This window comes from Oncorhynchus masou, chromosome 14 (assembly GCF_036934945.1).
Source record: "Oncorhynchus masou masou isolate Uvic2021 chromosome 14, UVic_Omas_1.1, whole genome shotgun sequence".
Classification (NCBI taxonomy): Eukaryota; Metazoa; Chordata; class Actinopteri; order Salmoniformes; family Salmonidae; genus Oncorhynchus; species Oncorhynchus masou.
In genome coordinates, this window is record NC_088225.1 from 23,249,061 (window position 1) to 23,264,060 (window position 15,000).

The 15,000-nt window shown below is 46.0% G+C and overlaps 1 protein-coding gene across 1 annotated transcript in view; it reads left to right on the forward strand.

Moving 5' to 3' along the window:
* The window catches only part of LOC135553840 (extracellular serine/threonine protein kinase FAM20C-like), a gene marked incomplete at its 5' end in the record, with an annotated part of 6,313 nt that extends 4,926 nt beyond the window's left edge, over window positions 1-1,387 (forward strand). Inside the window, one exon of the mRNA XM_064985770.1 lies at window positions 1-1,387. This exon is cut by the window's left edge and continues 1,106 nt beyond it.
* Between the last annotated feature and the right edge of the window lie 13,613 nt (window positions 1,388-15,000).

Genomic DNA, 15,000 nt, shown 5'->3' on the forward strand with positions numbered 1-15,000 from the left:
GATTCAAACAAGCATTTAAATATACACCATTTTGATCCAGGTAGTTCCCAATTGTGGTGAATTTTAAGCATAAAGTATAGTGAAAGCCCCAGCTAGAACTCAGTGATGCCACATAGTTTCCTGGTAAGTACCACCTAAATACCCGTCAAAGCAGTACACCATTAAAGAAAGTGCTACCGGTTTCCTTTTCAATAAAGCTTTCAGTTCAACTTAAATTCAGTGTTCAAAGCCTGGATGGCAGCAGCTCTCTTAAACAAGGGCTCTTATTGAAGCACCTCTCAGCAGCCCAGAAGTTGACTAGTGTTGAGTGTCCTGCCCTCCTCCATTAATATTAGATATCATTCAATCTTTCCATTTCTTTTCATCAAAGCCTTCCATCAAAATGTGTCACTCGTTCATGGTTGGCACTTAAGATAATTGCTGCCCCGTTTATTCAGAAATTCTGCATTTTTGACTGAGGAACTTCTAAATCAATGCTTTGCTGGAATGGCTGGAATGAAAACATGCTGCGTGGTTTACTAGGACATGTTTTTCAAGGACATGAGAATAGCCTTTACAGGAAGTTGTGATAGATGATGACAGTGTGACCGACAAGGCTGAAATGTTTGTTTTTGCTTAGATCTCACGTTAACTGAGCCTGTCTGTTCTGGTCTCAGCTGGCATGGCAGTCCTGGCTTACAGGATGTGGATACAAAGGGTACCTCCCAAATGACATCCTAACCCCATAGGGCTCTGGTCAAAAGTAGTGCACTATATATGGAATTAGGGTGCCATTTGGGATTCTTGCAAATAATAATAATACAGGACTATGTAAATACTGCCATGAGAGAATATCAATCTGACACTATTCATTTAATAGGCCTTCGAGGTCTTGGTAAAAATCCCCATGTATCTGCATATCATGTAACAAATGAGAGATTTTTGCTGTTTTTCCCCCAAAATACATGATCTCTTTGCTTTATCCCCACGTGAGATTATTTTATTACCAACAATCTCTCACCAGTTTTGCTCACACTTCACGCAGCCTCAAGTTGACGTCAGTAACAGCGAAATGATTATTTGGGAGAAATAGTCTAGTCTCTATCCATGTGGATGTAAAGATAGGTTGGAACTGTGATTACAGTGTATAGCAGTATACAAGGCAGATGCTCTACCCCGTTGTCATGCCATTCATCTTTTATACCAACTAAAGTTACCATTACAACACCAAACAAATGTCAAATGCAGTTTTCTGTTACAATCCAGGCTACACAGTCACGCACAATGTTCCTGTTGTATTGTTCAATGCTTTTCCAAATTAAAATGATTTATTGACGTGTCATAACATTTAAACATGGATGTGGAAATAAGGGGTATGTTCTAAGGTTTTTCTTTTTTGAAACATTTCTCTTTATGTTTTGGTACTAATTATGTTTTGGTACTAATTATGTTTTGGTACTAATTATGTTTTGGTACTAATTATGTTTTGGTACTATTTACTGTTATGTCCATTTTATGATCTGAAAAGCTGTCTTTGATTGCAGGAAGCGTTGAGCTCTATACAGGCGTTCCATATTCCACCAATAGCCCCTAGAATCTGGCTACGTATGGCTAACCTGGTGCCTGTGGAATGTTGGGTATACTGAATGTTTCAGCTGGCCATACGAACAGGACTACAACTACATAGAGTTCACACTACAGCCTGTGTGACCTGGATCCTCAGACCAAGTTTAAAGAGTTAACATTACACATTTACGTTTGAGTCATTCTGCAGACGCTCTTATCCAGAGTGACTTACAGTAGTGAGTGCATACATTTTTGCATACTTTTTTGTACTGGTCCTCCGTGGGAATCGAACCCACAACCCTGGAGTTGCTCTACCAACTCAGCCTTCTCCTCCCTTCATACAGCAGAAGTTAAAGGGTTAACTCAGCCCTGGGCGTTGTACTTGCGATTTTCATATTGTCACTGTAAATATCTATAAATATATTGGAAGACCTAAGAGGCTGCAGTGCCGCAGCGATACGCTTCTGTTCTGTTTTCTCCTATTGCATTGTTGCTGTGAACATCTGTTAGCTAAATGATAAAGGTGTGCAATAAAAAAATTACAACAAAGAGTGTGTGTGTGTGTGTGTGTGTGGTGTGTGTGTGTGTGTGTGTGTGTGTGTGTGTGTGTGTGTGTGTGTGTGTGTGTGTGTGTGTGTGTGTGTGTGTGTGTGTGTGTGTGTGTGTGTGTGTGTGTGTGTGTGTAAGCATGAGTGTATGTGTCATCTATCCTTGGAAGGGGGAGGAGTTAGAAAATATGAAATAACAATTAAAATGAGTATATTTGAACATCTGGCCCCTACGTCTTCAGGATCAATGCTTTCAGCTGCCTGAATAAAGCTGCAGACCCCTGGGAGGGACCCCTGGTCTTCAGGTTGACCCCTGAAATCTGCATGACCCCTGCGTCTTCAGCCATCCCCTGACAGCTGCACTCTGACCCCTGTCTGGACCCCTGACGTACTGAATGAGTATCTACCCCTGACGTCTTCAGTGACTCTGACCCCTGACGTCTTCAGCTCCTCTGACCCCTGACGTCTTCAGCTGCACTCTGACCCCTGACGTCTTCAGCTGCACTCTGACCCCTGACGTCTTCAGCTGCACTCTGACCCCTGACGTCTTCAGCACTCTGACCCCTGACGTCTTCAGCTGCACTCTGACCCCTGACGTCTTCAGCTGCACTGACCCTGACCCTTCAGCTGCACACTGACCCCTGACGTCTTCAGCTGCACTCTGACCCCTGACGTCTTCAGCTGCACTCTGACCCCTGACGTCTTCAGCTGCACTCTGACCCCTGACGTCTTCAGCTGCACTCTGACCCCTGACGTCTTCAGCTGCACTCTGACCCCTGACGTCTTCAGCTGCACTCTGACTCCCTGACGTCTTCAGCTGCACTCTGACCCCTGACGCCTTCAGCTGCTGCACTCTGACCCCTGAGACTCAACCCAGCTTCCCCCTTAAACTGATACCTCAGCAGCCTCCTGCAGAATCACACATAGACACACATAGGACACTTACACACACTCTCTCACACACACAAAGACTTAGACACATACGTACACACACTCTCACATACACACACACAAGCATTCACACACACACGGACTTAGACACACTAAAACGCACTCTCTCTCTTACACGCAGACACACACTCTCTCACACACACAGTCACACAGTAATCTGAAGACTGCAGTGTAATCTTTTCGCTGAGTGTTAATCTCTAAGCTTCTCTCCTTAAAGGTATTATCAGCATCATCTTGTTCTTCCGGGAACTTGGAGCTCCTCTACCTACAGCTGTTTGGATCACTGGCTGATCAACTTGTACTTTCAGCAACAGCAGCTGTTGCGTAATGGCATAACCCCAATCCTCATGGTTCAATAGAGGGTTTAGGATGATAATGCATTTGGCTACTAGAAGGAGAAAAGCAATAGTCTTTCTGGTTGATTTTACTGGCTTGAAGCATATATGCATAATCAACACCCTATAACTTCTCCCTGTCCCCATCGCAGACCATCCTTCACCAACCCTCATCTGGCTATGATCACACAAAATATTTAGTACGCTAACAAGCCCTCTACAAGGTCCTGAAACCTAAAGATTAGATATTGTCATCGTGTCCTATCATGAACAGGATATCACTTGTGATGTGAATGTCTACTCTGATGTCATGTCTGATGTCATGTCTGATATCATATCTAATGTCATGTCTGACGTCATGTCAGAGGTCATGTCTAATGTCATATCTAATGTCATGTCTGATATCATGTCAGAGGTCATGTCAGAGGTCATGTCTGATGTCATGTCTGACATCATATCTAATGTCATGTCTGACGTCATGTCAGAGGTCATGTCTGATATCATGTCTAATGTCATATCTAATGTCATGTCTGACATCATGTCAGAGGTCATGTCTGATGTCATGTCTAATGTCATGTCTGATGTCATGTCAGAGGTCATATCTGATGTCATGTCTGATATCATGTCTGATGTCATGTCTAATTAGAGTCATGTCTGATATCATGTCAAGGTCATGTCTAATGTCATGTCTGATATCATGTCAGAGGTCATGTCTGACATCATATCTAATGTCATGTCTGACGTCATGTCAGAGGTCATGTCTGATGTCATGTCTAATGTCATATCTAATGTCATGTCAGAGGTCATGTCTGATGTCATGGCTGACATCATATCTAATGTCATGTCTGACGTCATGTCTGACGTCATATCTAATGTCATGTCTGACGTCATGTCAGAGGTCATGTCTGATGTCATGTCTAATGTCATATCTAATGTCATGTCTGACGTCATGTCAGAGGTCATGTCTAATGTCATGTCTGATATCATGTCAGAGGTCATGTCTGATGTCATATCTAATGTCATGTCTGATATCATGTCAGAGGTCATGTCTGATGTCATGTCTAATGTCATATCTAATGTCATGTCTGATATCATGTCAGAGGTCATGTCTGATGTCATGAGTGTCTTGTGGCTATTGACATGCCTTGGTTCTGGTATCTTGTCTGAACAGACAGTATTCTATTGAGAGGTCAAGTCCTGAGTCTCCTGTATTTATCTGTGTTTGATTGTGAGGCCTAGTCTTGGTGTCCTTTATTATCTGTGTTTAATGTCATTGTATCTGTATAAACTCACTCTCCAGGTTCCCTGTTGCCAGATCAGGATGCAGGAAGAGGTGGACAGCCCATCGGCGTTGCTAGGCAACACAGTGTGAGACCATAGTGACGGCTGTGGTGTTCAGCAAACAGACAACAGATCCCTAATGTGAGGATCAATGTCATGTCGGCTAATACCAAGCTCTACAGCCTGCTGCCCAAAAACAACAGTTTTAGTTAAAAGACTTGTCGGTGTCCATATTAGGACAGTCAGTCTCAGATGACAGTCTTATAAAGGCATTGAACTCACCTTTCTCTGACATTCTTGACATCCTTCAAAGGATGGAGCAATGGTACATGTCTGATATCTGTTCAGAGGTAAAACAACTATGGATAGGATTTATGAGTGCTTTTCAGAGGTTCAAAGTGTTTTGCATTGTCAGAGGTCATCTCACATCATGCACCCCTAATGGTGTTTTCATGGTAAGACATCAAGTGTGAAGAAAGTCCACCAAAGAGCATAGCCAAGCCACAATGAGCCCTCCATTCTTGATGTCATGTCTATCTTCACTGAACACCAACATCACCAAATGAAAGTCAAGGATGTTGGGACAACAGCAGTTGAATGACATGTGGGAAAGTCCATTCCAGTAATTCTATGTCTGTGGTGGAGACCCCTAATGTGAAAGCATCTGAATTGATTGTCTTCCATGAATAGACAGTCAGAGGTCCCTGTCTGAGAATGGCATTTGGTTCTGTTTAGCATCTGTGCAGAGAGTAGGCTGATGTCATGTCTAAGCTATAGGAGGACATGTCTGATTCAAGGCCTGGAATGAATGGAACTGAGTCAAACATGATGTTTCAATATGTTTGATACCGTTCCATTGACTCCTTTTCCAGTCTTTTGAGCTCAAATGAACAGACAGCCTCCTCTGGTGTGCACTTACTGCAAAGCTGCCCTTTGAGACTTTGTTTGATAGGGAGGCGTGAGGAGACTAATAGGGAGGATGAGGAGACTGCTAGGGAACATGAGGAGACTGCTATGGAACATGAGGAGACTGCTATGGAACATGAGGAGACTTCTAGGGAGGATGAGGAGAATGCTAGGGAACATGAGGAGACTGCTATGGAACATGAGGAGACTTCTAGGGAGGATGAGGAGAATGCTAGGGAACATGAGGAGACTGCTAGGGAACATGAGGAGACTTCTAGGGAGGATGAGGAGAATGCTAGAGAACATGAGGAGACTGCTAGAGAACATGAGGAGACTGCTATGGAGCGTGAGGAGATTTCTAGGATAGTGTGAGGAGGCTGCTAGTGAGCGTGAGGAGACTGCTAGAGAGCGTGAGGAGCCTGCTAGCCCAAAAACAACAGTTTTAGGGAAAAAGACTTGTAGGGAGGATGAGGAGACTGCTAGGACAGGAGACTGCTAGCATGACAGACTTATAGGGAGGTGAGGAGACTGCTATGGAGCGTTTTCTGATATGTGACATAGCCTGCTAAAGGATGGAGACTGTGGGATGATGAGGAGACTTCTAGGGATGATGAAAACTACTAGGGAGGATGGGGTGACTTTTCCAGAGGATGAAAGACTGTTTTGGAGCATGAGGAGGGGGAGCTGGAGAATGGTGTTTTCTGCATGTGAAGCATGAGGAGACTGCTAGGGAGCATGAGGAGACTGCTATGGAACATGAAGACTGCTATGGAGCGTGAGGAGACTGCTATTAAGGATGGGGAGACTGCTAGGGAGGATGAGGAGCCTGCATTCTTGGAACATGTAGGATGCTAGGGAGCATGAGGAGACTGCATCACCAACATGAAAGTCAAGACTGCTATGGAGCGTGAAGATTTCTAGGATAGGTGAAAGGCTGCTAGTAATTCTATGTCGTGAGGAGACTGTAAGGGATGATGAGGAGACTTCTGGGATGATGATTGACTACTAATAGCATGAGGAGACTGTAGTGAGGATGGGGAGACTGCTAGGGAGGATGAGGAGCATGCTAGGGAACAGAGGGCTGCTAGGGAGGAGCATGAGGAGACTGCTAGAGAACATGAGGAGACTGCTAGAGAACATGAGGAGAATGCTATGGAGCGTGAGGAGATTTCTAGGATAGTGTGAGGAGACTTCTAGGGAGGATGAGGAGACTGCTAGGGAGCGTGAGGAGACTGCTAGACCAGCCTCCTGCTGGGAGGATGTGGAGACTTCTAGGGAAGATGAGGAGACTTCTTTGAGGATTTGTTTGCTAGGGAGCGTGAGGAGACTGCTAGCAAGGATGAAGAGACTGCTAGGGAGCGTGAGGAGACTGCTATGGAGCGTGAGGAGATTTCTAGGATAGTGTGAGGAGGCTGCTAGTGAGCGTGAGGAGACTGTAAGGGATGATGAGGAGACTTCTAGGGATGATGAGGAGACTACTAGGGAGCATGAGGAGACTGCTATTAAGGATGGGGAGACTGCTAGGGAGGATGAGGAGCCTGCTAGGGAGCGTGAGGAGACTGCTAGAGAACATGAGGAGACTGCTATGGAGCGTGAGGAGATTTCTAGGATAGTGTGAGGAGGCTGCTAGTGAGCGTGAGGAGACTGTAAGGGATGATGAGGAGACTTCTAGGGAGGATGAGGAGACTGTAAGGGATGATGAGGAGACTACTAGGGAGCATGAGGAGACTGCTATTAAGGATGGGGAGACTGCTAGGGAGCATGAGGAGACTGCTAGGGAGCGTGAGGAGACTGCTAGGGAGGATTAAGAGACTGCTAGGGAGCGTGAGGAGACTGCTAGCAAGGATGAAGAGACTGCTAGGGAGCGTGAGGAGACTGCTAGGGAGGATTAAGAGACTGCTAGGGAGCGTGAGGAGCCTGCTAGGGAGTGTGAGGAGACTGCTAGGGAGGATTAAGAGACTTCTAGGGAAGATGAGGAGACTGCTAGGGAGGATGAGGAAACTGCTAATGAGCGTGAGGAGCCTGTTAGGGATGAAGAGACTGCTAGGGAGGATGAGGAGACTGCTAGGGAGGATTAAGAGACTGCTAGGGAGACAGCTAGGGAGGATGAGGATTCTGCTAATGGAGCGTGAGGAGACTGCTAGGGAGCATGAGGAGACTGCTAGGGAGCGTGAGGAGACTGCTAGGGAGGATTAAGAGACTGCTAGGGAGCGTGAGGAGACTGCTAGGGAGAATGAGGAGACTGCTAGGGAGGATTAGGAGACTGCTAGGGAGCGTGAGGAGCCTGCTAGGGAGGATGAGGATTCTGCTAATGAGCGTGAGGAGCCTGCTAGGGAGCGTGAGGAGACTGCTAGGGAGCATGAGGAGACTGCTAATGAGCGTGAGGAGCCTGCTAGGGAGGATGAGGAGACTGCTAGGGAGGATGAGGAGACTGCTAGCTAGGATTAAGAGACTGCTAGGGAGCGTGAGGAGCCTGCTAGGGAGGATGAGGAGACTGCTAGGGAGGATGAGGAGACTGCTAGGGAGCGTGAGGAGAATGCTAGGGAGCGTGAGGAGACTGCTAGGGAGCATGAGGAGACTGCTAGGGAGCGTGAGGAGACTGCTAGGGAGGATGAGGAGACTGCTAGGGAGCGTGAGGAGACTGCTAGGGAGGGTGAGGAGACTGCTAGGGAGCATGAGGAGACTGCTAGGGAGCGTGAGGAGACTGCTAGGGAGGATGAGGAGACTGCTAGGGAGCGTGAGGAGCCTGCTAGGGAGCATGAGGAGAATGCTAGGGAGGATGAGGAGACTGCTAGGGAGCATGAGGAGACTGCTAGGGAGCGTGAGGAGACTGCTAGGGAGGATGAGGAGACTGCTAGGGAGGATGAGGAGACTGCTAGGGAGGATGAGGAGACTGCTAGGGAGCATGAGGAGACTAATAGGGAGGATGAAGAGACTGCTAGGGAGTGTGAGGAGACTGCTAGGGAGAATGAGGACACTGCTAGGGAGTGTGAGGAGACTGCTAGGGAGGATGAGGAGACTGCTAGGGAGTGTGAGGAGACTGCTAGGGAGAATGAGGACACTGCTAGGGAGGATGAGGAGACTGCTAGGGAGGATGAGGAGACTGCTAGGGAGGATGAGGAGACTGCTAGGGAGGATGAGGAGACTGCTAGGGAGGATGAGGAGACTGCTAGGGAGGATGAGGAGACTGCTAGGGAGGATGAGGAGACTGCTAGGGAGGATGAAGAGACTGCTAGGGAGTGTGAGGAGACTGCTAGGGAGAATGAGGAGACTGCTAGGGAGGATGAGGGGACTGCTAGGGAGAATGAGGAGACTGCTAGGGAGTGTGAGGAGACTGCTAGGGAGGATGAGGAGACTGCTAGGGAGAATGAGGAGACTGCTAGGGAGCGTGAGGAGCCTGCTAGGGAGTGATGAGGAGACTGCTAGGGAACATGAAGAGACTGCTAGTGAGCATGAGGAGACTGCTAGGGAGGATGAGGAGACTGTTAGGGAGGATGAGGAGACTGCTAGGGAGCATGAGGAGACTGCTAGGGAGGATGAGGAGACTGCTAGGGAGGATGAGGACACTGCTAGGGAGAATGAGGACACTGCTAGGAGTGTGAGGAGTCTGCTAGGGAGAGTGAGGAGTCTGCTAGGGAGTGTGAGAAGACTGCTAGGGAGGATGAGGAGACTGCTAGGGAGTGTGAGGAGACTGCTAGGGAGGATGAAGAGACTGCTAGGGAGCGTAAGGAGACAGCTAGGGAGGAGGAGTCTGCTAGGGAGGCGTGAGGAGACTTTGAGGAGGATGAGGAGACTGCTAGGGAGCGTGAGGAGACTGCTAGGGAGGATGAGGAGACTGCTAGGGAGGCTGAAGAGACTTCTAGGGAGTGTGAGGAGACTGCTAGGGAGGATGAGGAAACTGCTGGGGAGCGTGAGGAGACTGCTATGGAGAATGAGGAGACCGCTAGGGAGGATGAGGAGACTGCTAGGGAGTGAGAGGAGACTGCTAGAGAGCGTGAAGAGACTGCTAGTGAGCGTGAGGAGACTGCTAGGGAGGATGAGGAGGCTGCTATGGAGGATGAGGAGACGACTAGGGAGGATGAGGAGACTGCTAAGTAGCGTGAGGAGACTGCGATGGAGGATGAGGAGACTTCTAGGGAAGATGAGGAGTCTGCTAGTGAGCGAGAGGAGACTGCTTAGGAGGATGAGGGGACTACTCGGGAGGAGGAGGAGACTGCTAGGGAGGATGAGGAGAATGCTAGGGAACGATGAGGAGCCTGCTAGGGAGTGTGAGGAGCCTGCTAGGGAGTGTGAGGAGCCTGCTAGGGAGTGTGAGGAAACTGCTGGGGAGGATGAGGAAACTGCTACGGTGGATGAGGAAATTGCTAGGAAGGGTGAGGAGTCTGCTAGGGAGGATGAGGAGCCTGCAAAGGAGGATGAGGAGACTGCAAGGGAGGATGGGGAGACTTCAAGGGAGGATGGGGAGACTTCTAGGGAGGATGAGGAGACTTCAAGGGAGGATGGGGAGACTTCTAGGGAGGATGAGGAGACTTCAAGGGAGGATGGGGAGACTTCTAGGGAGGATTATGAGACTGCTATTGAGCGTGAGGAAACTGCAATGAGGATGAGGAGACCGTTAGGAAGGATCAGGAGACAGCTAGTGAGCGTGAGGAGACTGCTAGTGAGCGTGAGGAGACTGCTAGTGAGCGTGAGGAGACTGCTAGTGAGCGTGAGGAGACAGCTAGTGAGCGTGAGGAGACAGCTAGTGAGCGTGAGGAGACTGCTAGTGAGCGTGAGGAGACTGCTTGTGAGCGTGAGGAGACAGCTAGTGAGCGTGAGGAGACTGCTAGTGAGCGTGAGGAGACTGCTAGTGAGCGTGAGGAGACTGCTAGTGAGCGTGAAGAGACAGCTAGTGAGCGTGAGGAGACTGCTAGTGAGCGTGAGGAGACTGCAAGTGAGCGTGAGGAGACTGCTAGTGAGAGTGAGGAGACTGCTAGTGAGTGTGAGGAGACTGCTAGTGAGCGTGAGAAGACTGCTAGTGAGCGTGAGGAGACTGCTAGTGAGCGTGAGGAGACTGCTAGTGAGCGTGAGGAGACTGCTAGTGAGCGTGAGGAGATTTCGCGTGGCGACACGTACGTACCTTTAGTCATGACCACAATACATGCAAACTTATGTGGGCTTTATTCCATGTTGGTGTGTGATGATGTGTGTATGTGTGCGTGCGTTCGTGTTTGTGTGTGTGCTAGTTTGTGTGTGTGTGTGGTCAAGTCTCCTCAGTGAACCGAAGCCACTCTTGTGAGTAACCGGCCATTTGGGAAACACATCCTGATGAGACGTGTGAGCAGTAGGCTGAACCCATTTCAGAATATAATGATGGAGACCTGTGAGCTGGCCAGGAGATGGAGCCAGTGTTACAGGGATGGAAAGACAAGGCCAGATCACCAGTGTAAAGGTTTCTGTGTGAAGATACTCTGACTTCATCTACAGGCTACAACCAGCTGGCAGTTTTGTTGTGTGGACATGTGCTGATAGATTCCTTCAAAGTTTCATAAAACAGTATTCAATGATAATGTCTTTGGTGTTGGAGAAGACATTTGAGACAAGAGCAGAGGCCTGTTCCGAGTTCAGAGTGATCGCATCAGCCATATTTGCAAGACGCCTGAGTTTTTCCATGTGTTGTCCATCACTCAAATGTTAATGCTAAAGATACGGTGTCCATATTAGGACAGTCACAGTCTCAGGACAACTCTTCCTAAGAGAAACTGCTGATAAGACTGACACAAGTCCTGTTGACACAGACTGTTCTACTATGGACTCCGTAAACAGCAGCTAAATCAGTGTTGAGGAGAAGGAATAAAGCACTCCAACAACTGAGACTATAATGATGTTGAAGGGGGACAACGTTGTGGGCCAATTTTCTTATTATGCTGTTGTACTTGTTAAACCTGACCCCTAGGTAGTGCATCAGGCCTGTCTACTGTGGACCACTGTTATAGACTAGACTCAACTTATAGACTAGACTCTGTTTACTGTTGGCTTGTCAGTCATCAGCTTGGCAAGACTACCAAGACCTTAAAATCCAAATGGCTAAACACACAAAAGCAAATCAGACTACCAGACTTTTTTTTTCACAGTTGTTGAAATATGGTAATTTTGTCCATGGTTTACTATAGCTAACAATATACAATGGACGGTGGACCCGCATTAAATATAAACATCATTTTCTAAAACATATTTACATGTGAGAGTTGTTTTTATTGCTTCTCTCTGACATGGTCTACCATTCAACCCATTCAGCTCTGACTACAGATGCCTCGCGTGGGGCTCTCTCCTGCCTAGTAACAGTATCCTAGGACCAATGTCCTATCATCTCTATGGTAACAGAGAAACCCCCTTCTTGCCCTCCATATCCAGCCACTCACGCCTCTCTCTATCCACTGATCATAGAGGGTGTGCATGGTGGTGTTGCTCTCACCAGAGACGCTGACCCCTGCCTGATCCCCCTCTCCCTTCTCTGAGTTGGATAGTCCCGTTATTTAACCTCTCCTTCATTGGGCGAGTCTGATCAATTAGCAAACGAGATGTAAATAATACAATTAGACTTGATTAGTGAAACATCTGTTTATTTTATGTGTTAGTGTCTGTGTGTCTGTGTGTCTCTGTGTCTGTGTGTCTGTGTGTCTCTGTGTGTCTGTGTGTCTCTGTGTCTGTGTGTCTGTGTGTCTCTGTGTCTGTGTCTGTGTCTGTGTCTGTGTGCATGTGTCTGTGTGTCTGTGTGCATGTGTGTGTGTGTGTGTACAAGTATGCGTGTGTCTGTGTGTGTGCGTGCGTGTGTGTCTGTATGTTACCATGTGTAACTAACTCTGTGTTGTTTGTATCACACTGCTTTGCTTTATTTGGTCAGGTCGCAGTTAATGCGTTAATGAGAACTTGTTCTCAACTGGCTTACCTGGTTAAATAAAGGGTGAAATATATATATATATTTAAATGTGTTTGTGTGTGTGTGTGTGTGTGTGTGTGTGTGTGTGTGTGTGTGTGTGTGTGTGTGTGTGTGTGTGTGTGTGTGTGTGTGTGTGTGTGTGTGTGTGTGTGTGTGTGTGTGTGTGTGTGTGTGTGTGTGTGTGTGTGTGTGTGTGGATCAGTAGCCCCACAAGAATAGTAAACAAACAAATATTTGACCAACTGGGGACGTTTTGTTAGTCCCCACGAGGTCAAATGCTATTTCTAGGGGGTTTAGTGTTAGGGTTAGAATGACATTAAATGTTAGGGTTAGGAGCTAGGGTTAGATTTAGGGTTAGGGTTACACATGATCCTATCCCCAACAGGATACGTCTGTTTTGATCAATGGGGATGTGAATGAAATGTGACTTTGGCTACAGCGCTGACATCAGTTGGGATGGACCGGGTTTACATCTAACACTTTAGTAGATGCCTTTGAAAACACTCCATCTCTATTTCTCTGTTACTACACACATGCAGGCATGCACATATGAACACACACACTAGTCACTCTCTCACACACACAAACACACACACAACATTTTTCTCTCCCTCTCTCACCCCCCCACACATACATACACACACCTACACAAACCCCCCTCTCTCTCTCTCAAATTCAAATTCAAATTCAAGCTGCTTTATTGGCATGAAAAACATTGTGTCAATATTGCCAAAGCAACAATGTATACAATATACATTGTAACAAAATTCTAAATGATAGCAAATATAAAATATAAAAGTGTAGTAAATAATAATACATTTAAATACAAAAATAATAATAATTACAGTAATAACAATAATAGCAATAACAATTAAGTTACTGCTTACTATGCAGATGTTATTATTCAGTGTCCCTCAGGCTATGGCAGGAAAATACATATTTGGCTGCAAGAGGACCATTGCTCCTTCGCCCATGAGTATTCTTAGTTTTCCTCTGGGTTCAATTTGTAAAAATTTGGAATATGTTTAGTAATTTCTGTGAATAATGAATCTCTTTGTGAGGAATATTTATCACAGTAAAGGACAGTGCATCTCTGTCTCTACCTCCTGTTATGCAGTGACCACATACACGCTCCTCTTTGGGTAGCCATGTCTTTTTATGTCTGCCGGTTTCTATTGCCAATCGGTGGTCACTCAGCCTGTACTTGGTAAGGATCTGTCTCTGCTTCTCTCTCTGACAGAGTAGAGATAATCAGCCAATTCATATTCTCTGTTTAGGGTCAGATAGCAATTTAGTCGGCTTTGGGATTTTGTTTCATTTTTCCAATGTTGTAAATATGATTCCTTTGATTGGTTCATGATTTTGCTTATTGGAATTCTTTCTTTTGAAGCAGTGCTGGTGTCAGCTTGGTTGGTGAGGTCCAACACCAGCTGACTAAGAGGGCTCTTTCTGGGCTCAGCTCTTGGGTTTGAAGTGATTTAAATTGCAGACTTGAATTTGGACTTGAATTCAGATGTAGCCAAAATTTTAATGATCTTTTCTGTATTTTCATTATTACAAAACACACCAATTCTGCCCTACATGCATTAGTTGGTGCATTTCTCTGGACTTGTAGGATTTTCACGACACAATTCTGCATGTAGGGCTTCAATTGGATGTTTGTCCCACATTTTAAAGTCCAGTTTATTGAGTGGCCCCCAAACCTCACTTCCATAAAGAGCTATTGGTAGGATTACACTGTCAAATATTTTAGTCCAAATTCTAATTGGGATGTTGATTTTGAATAATTTCATTTTTATTGCATACATTGCTCTGCGGGCTTTTTCTTTGAGTGCATTCACTGCCATATTAAAGTTTCCCGATGCAGATATGGTCAGACCAAGATAGGTGTAATTTTTTGTGTGTTCAATTAAGGTGTTGTTCAGGGTGAATTTATATTTGTGTTTCTGACATCTGGGTTTTTTTCTCAAAATCATGATTTTAGTTTTTTGGAAATTTACTGCCAGGGCCCAATTATGGCAATATTGCTCCAGAATATTAATTTTCTGTTGAAGACCTTCTTTGGTTGGTGATAGAAGTACCAAGTCATCAGCATATAGCAGGTATTTCACCTCTGTGTCAAATAGTGTGAGTCCTGGGGCTGGAGATTGGTCCAACATGTCTGCTAATTCATTTATATAAATGTTGAAAAGATTTGGACTCAAACTGCAGCCTTGTCTCACACCTCGACATTGTGAAAAAAATTCTGTTCTTTGGTTTTTGATTTTTATTGCACACTTGTTTTCTGTGTACATACATTTTATTAAGTCATACACCTTACCACCAAGCCCACTTTGTAGAATTTTGTAGAATAGCCCTTCGTGCCAAATCAAATCAAATGCTTTTTTAAAGTCAATAAAGCAAGCAAAGATTTTGCCCTCTCTTTTTTGGTGGACGTGTTTATTAATTAGTGTGTGTAAGGTGTATATATGGTCAGTACACACAAAGCCAATTTGACATTTACTTATTACATTTT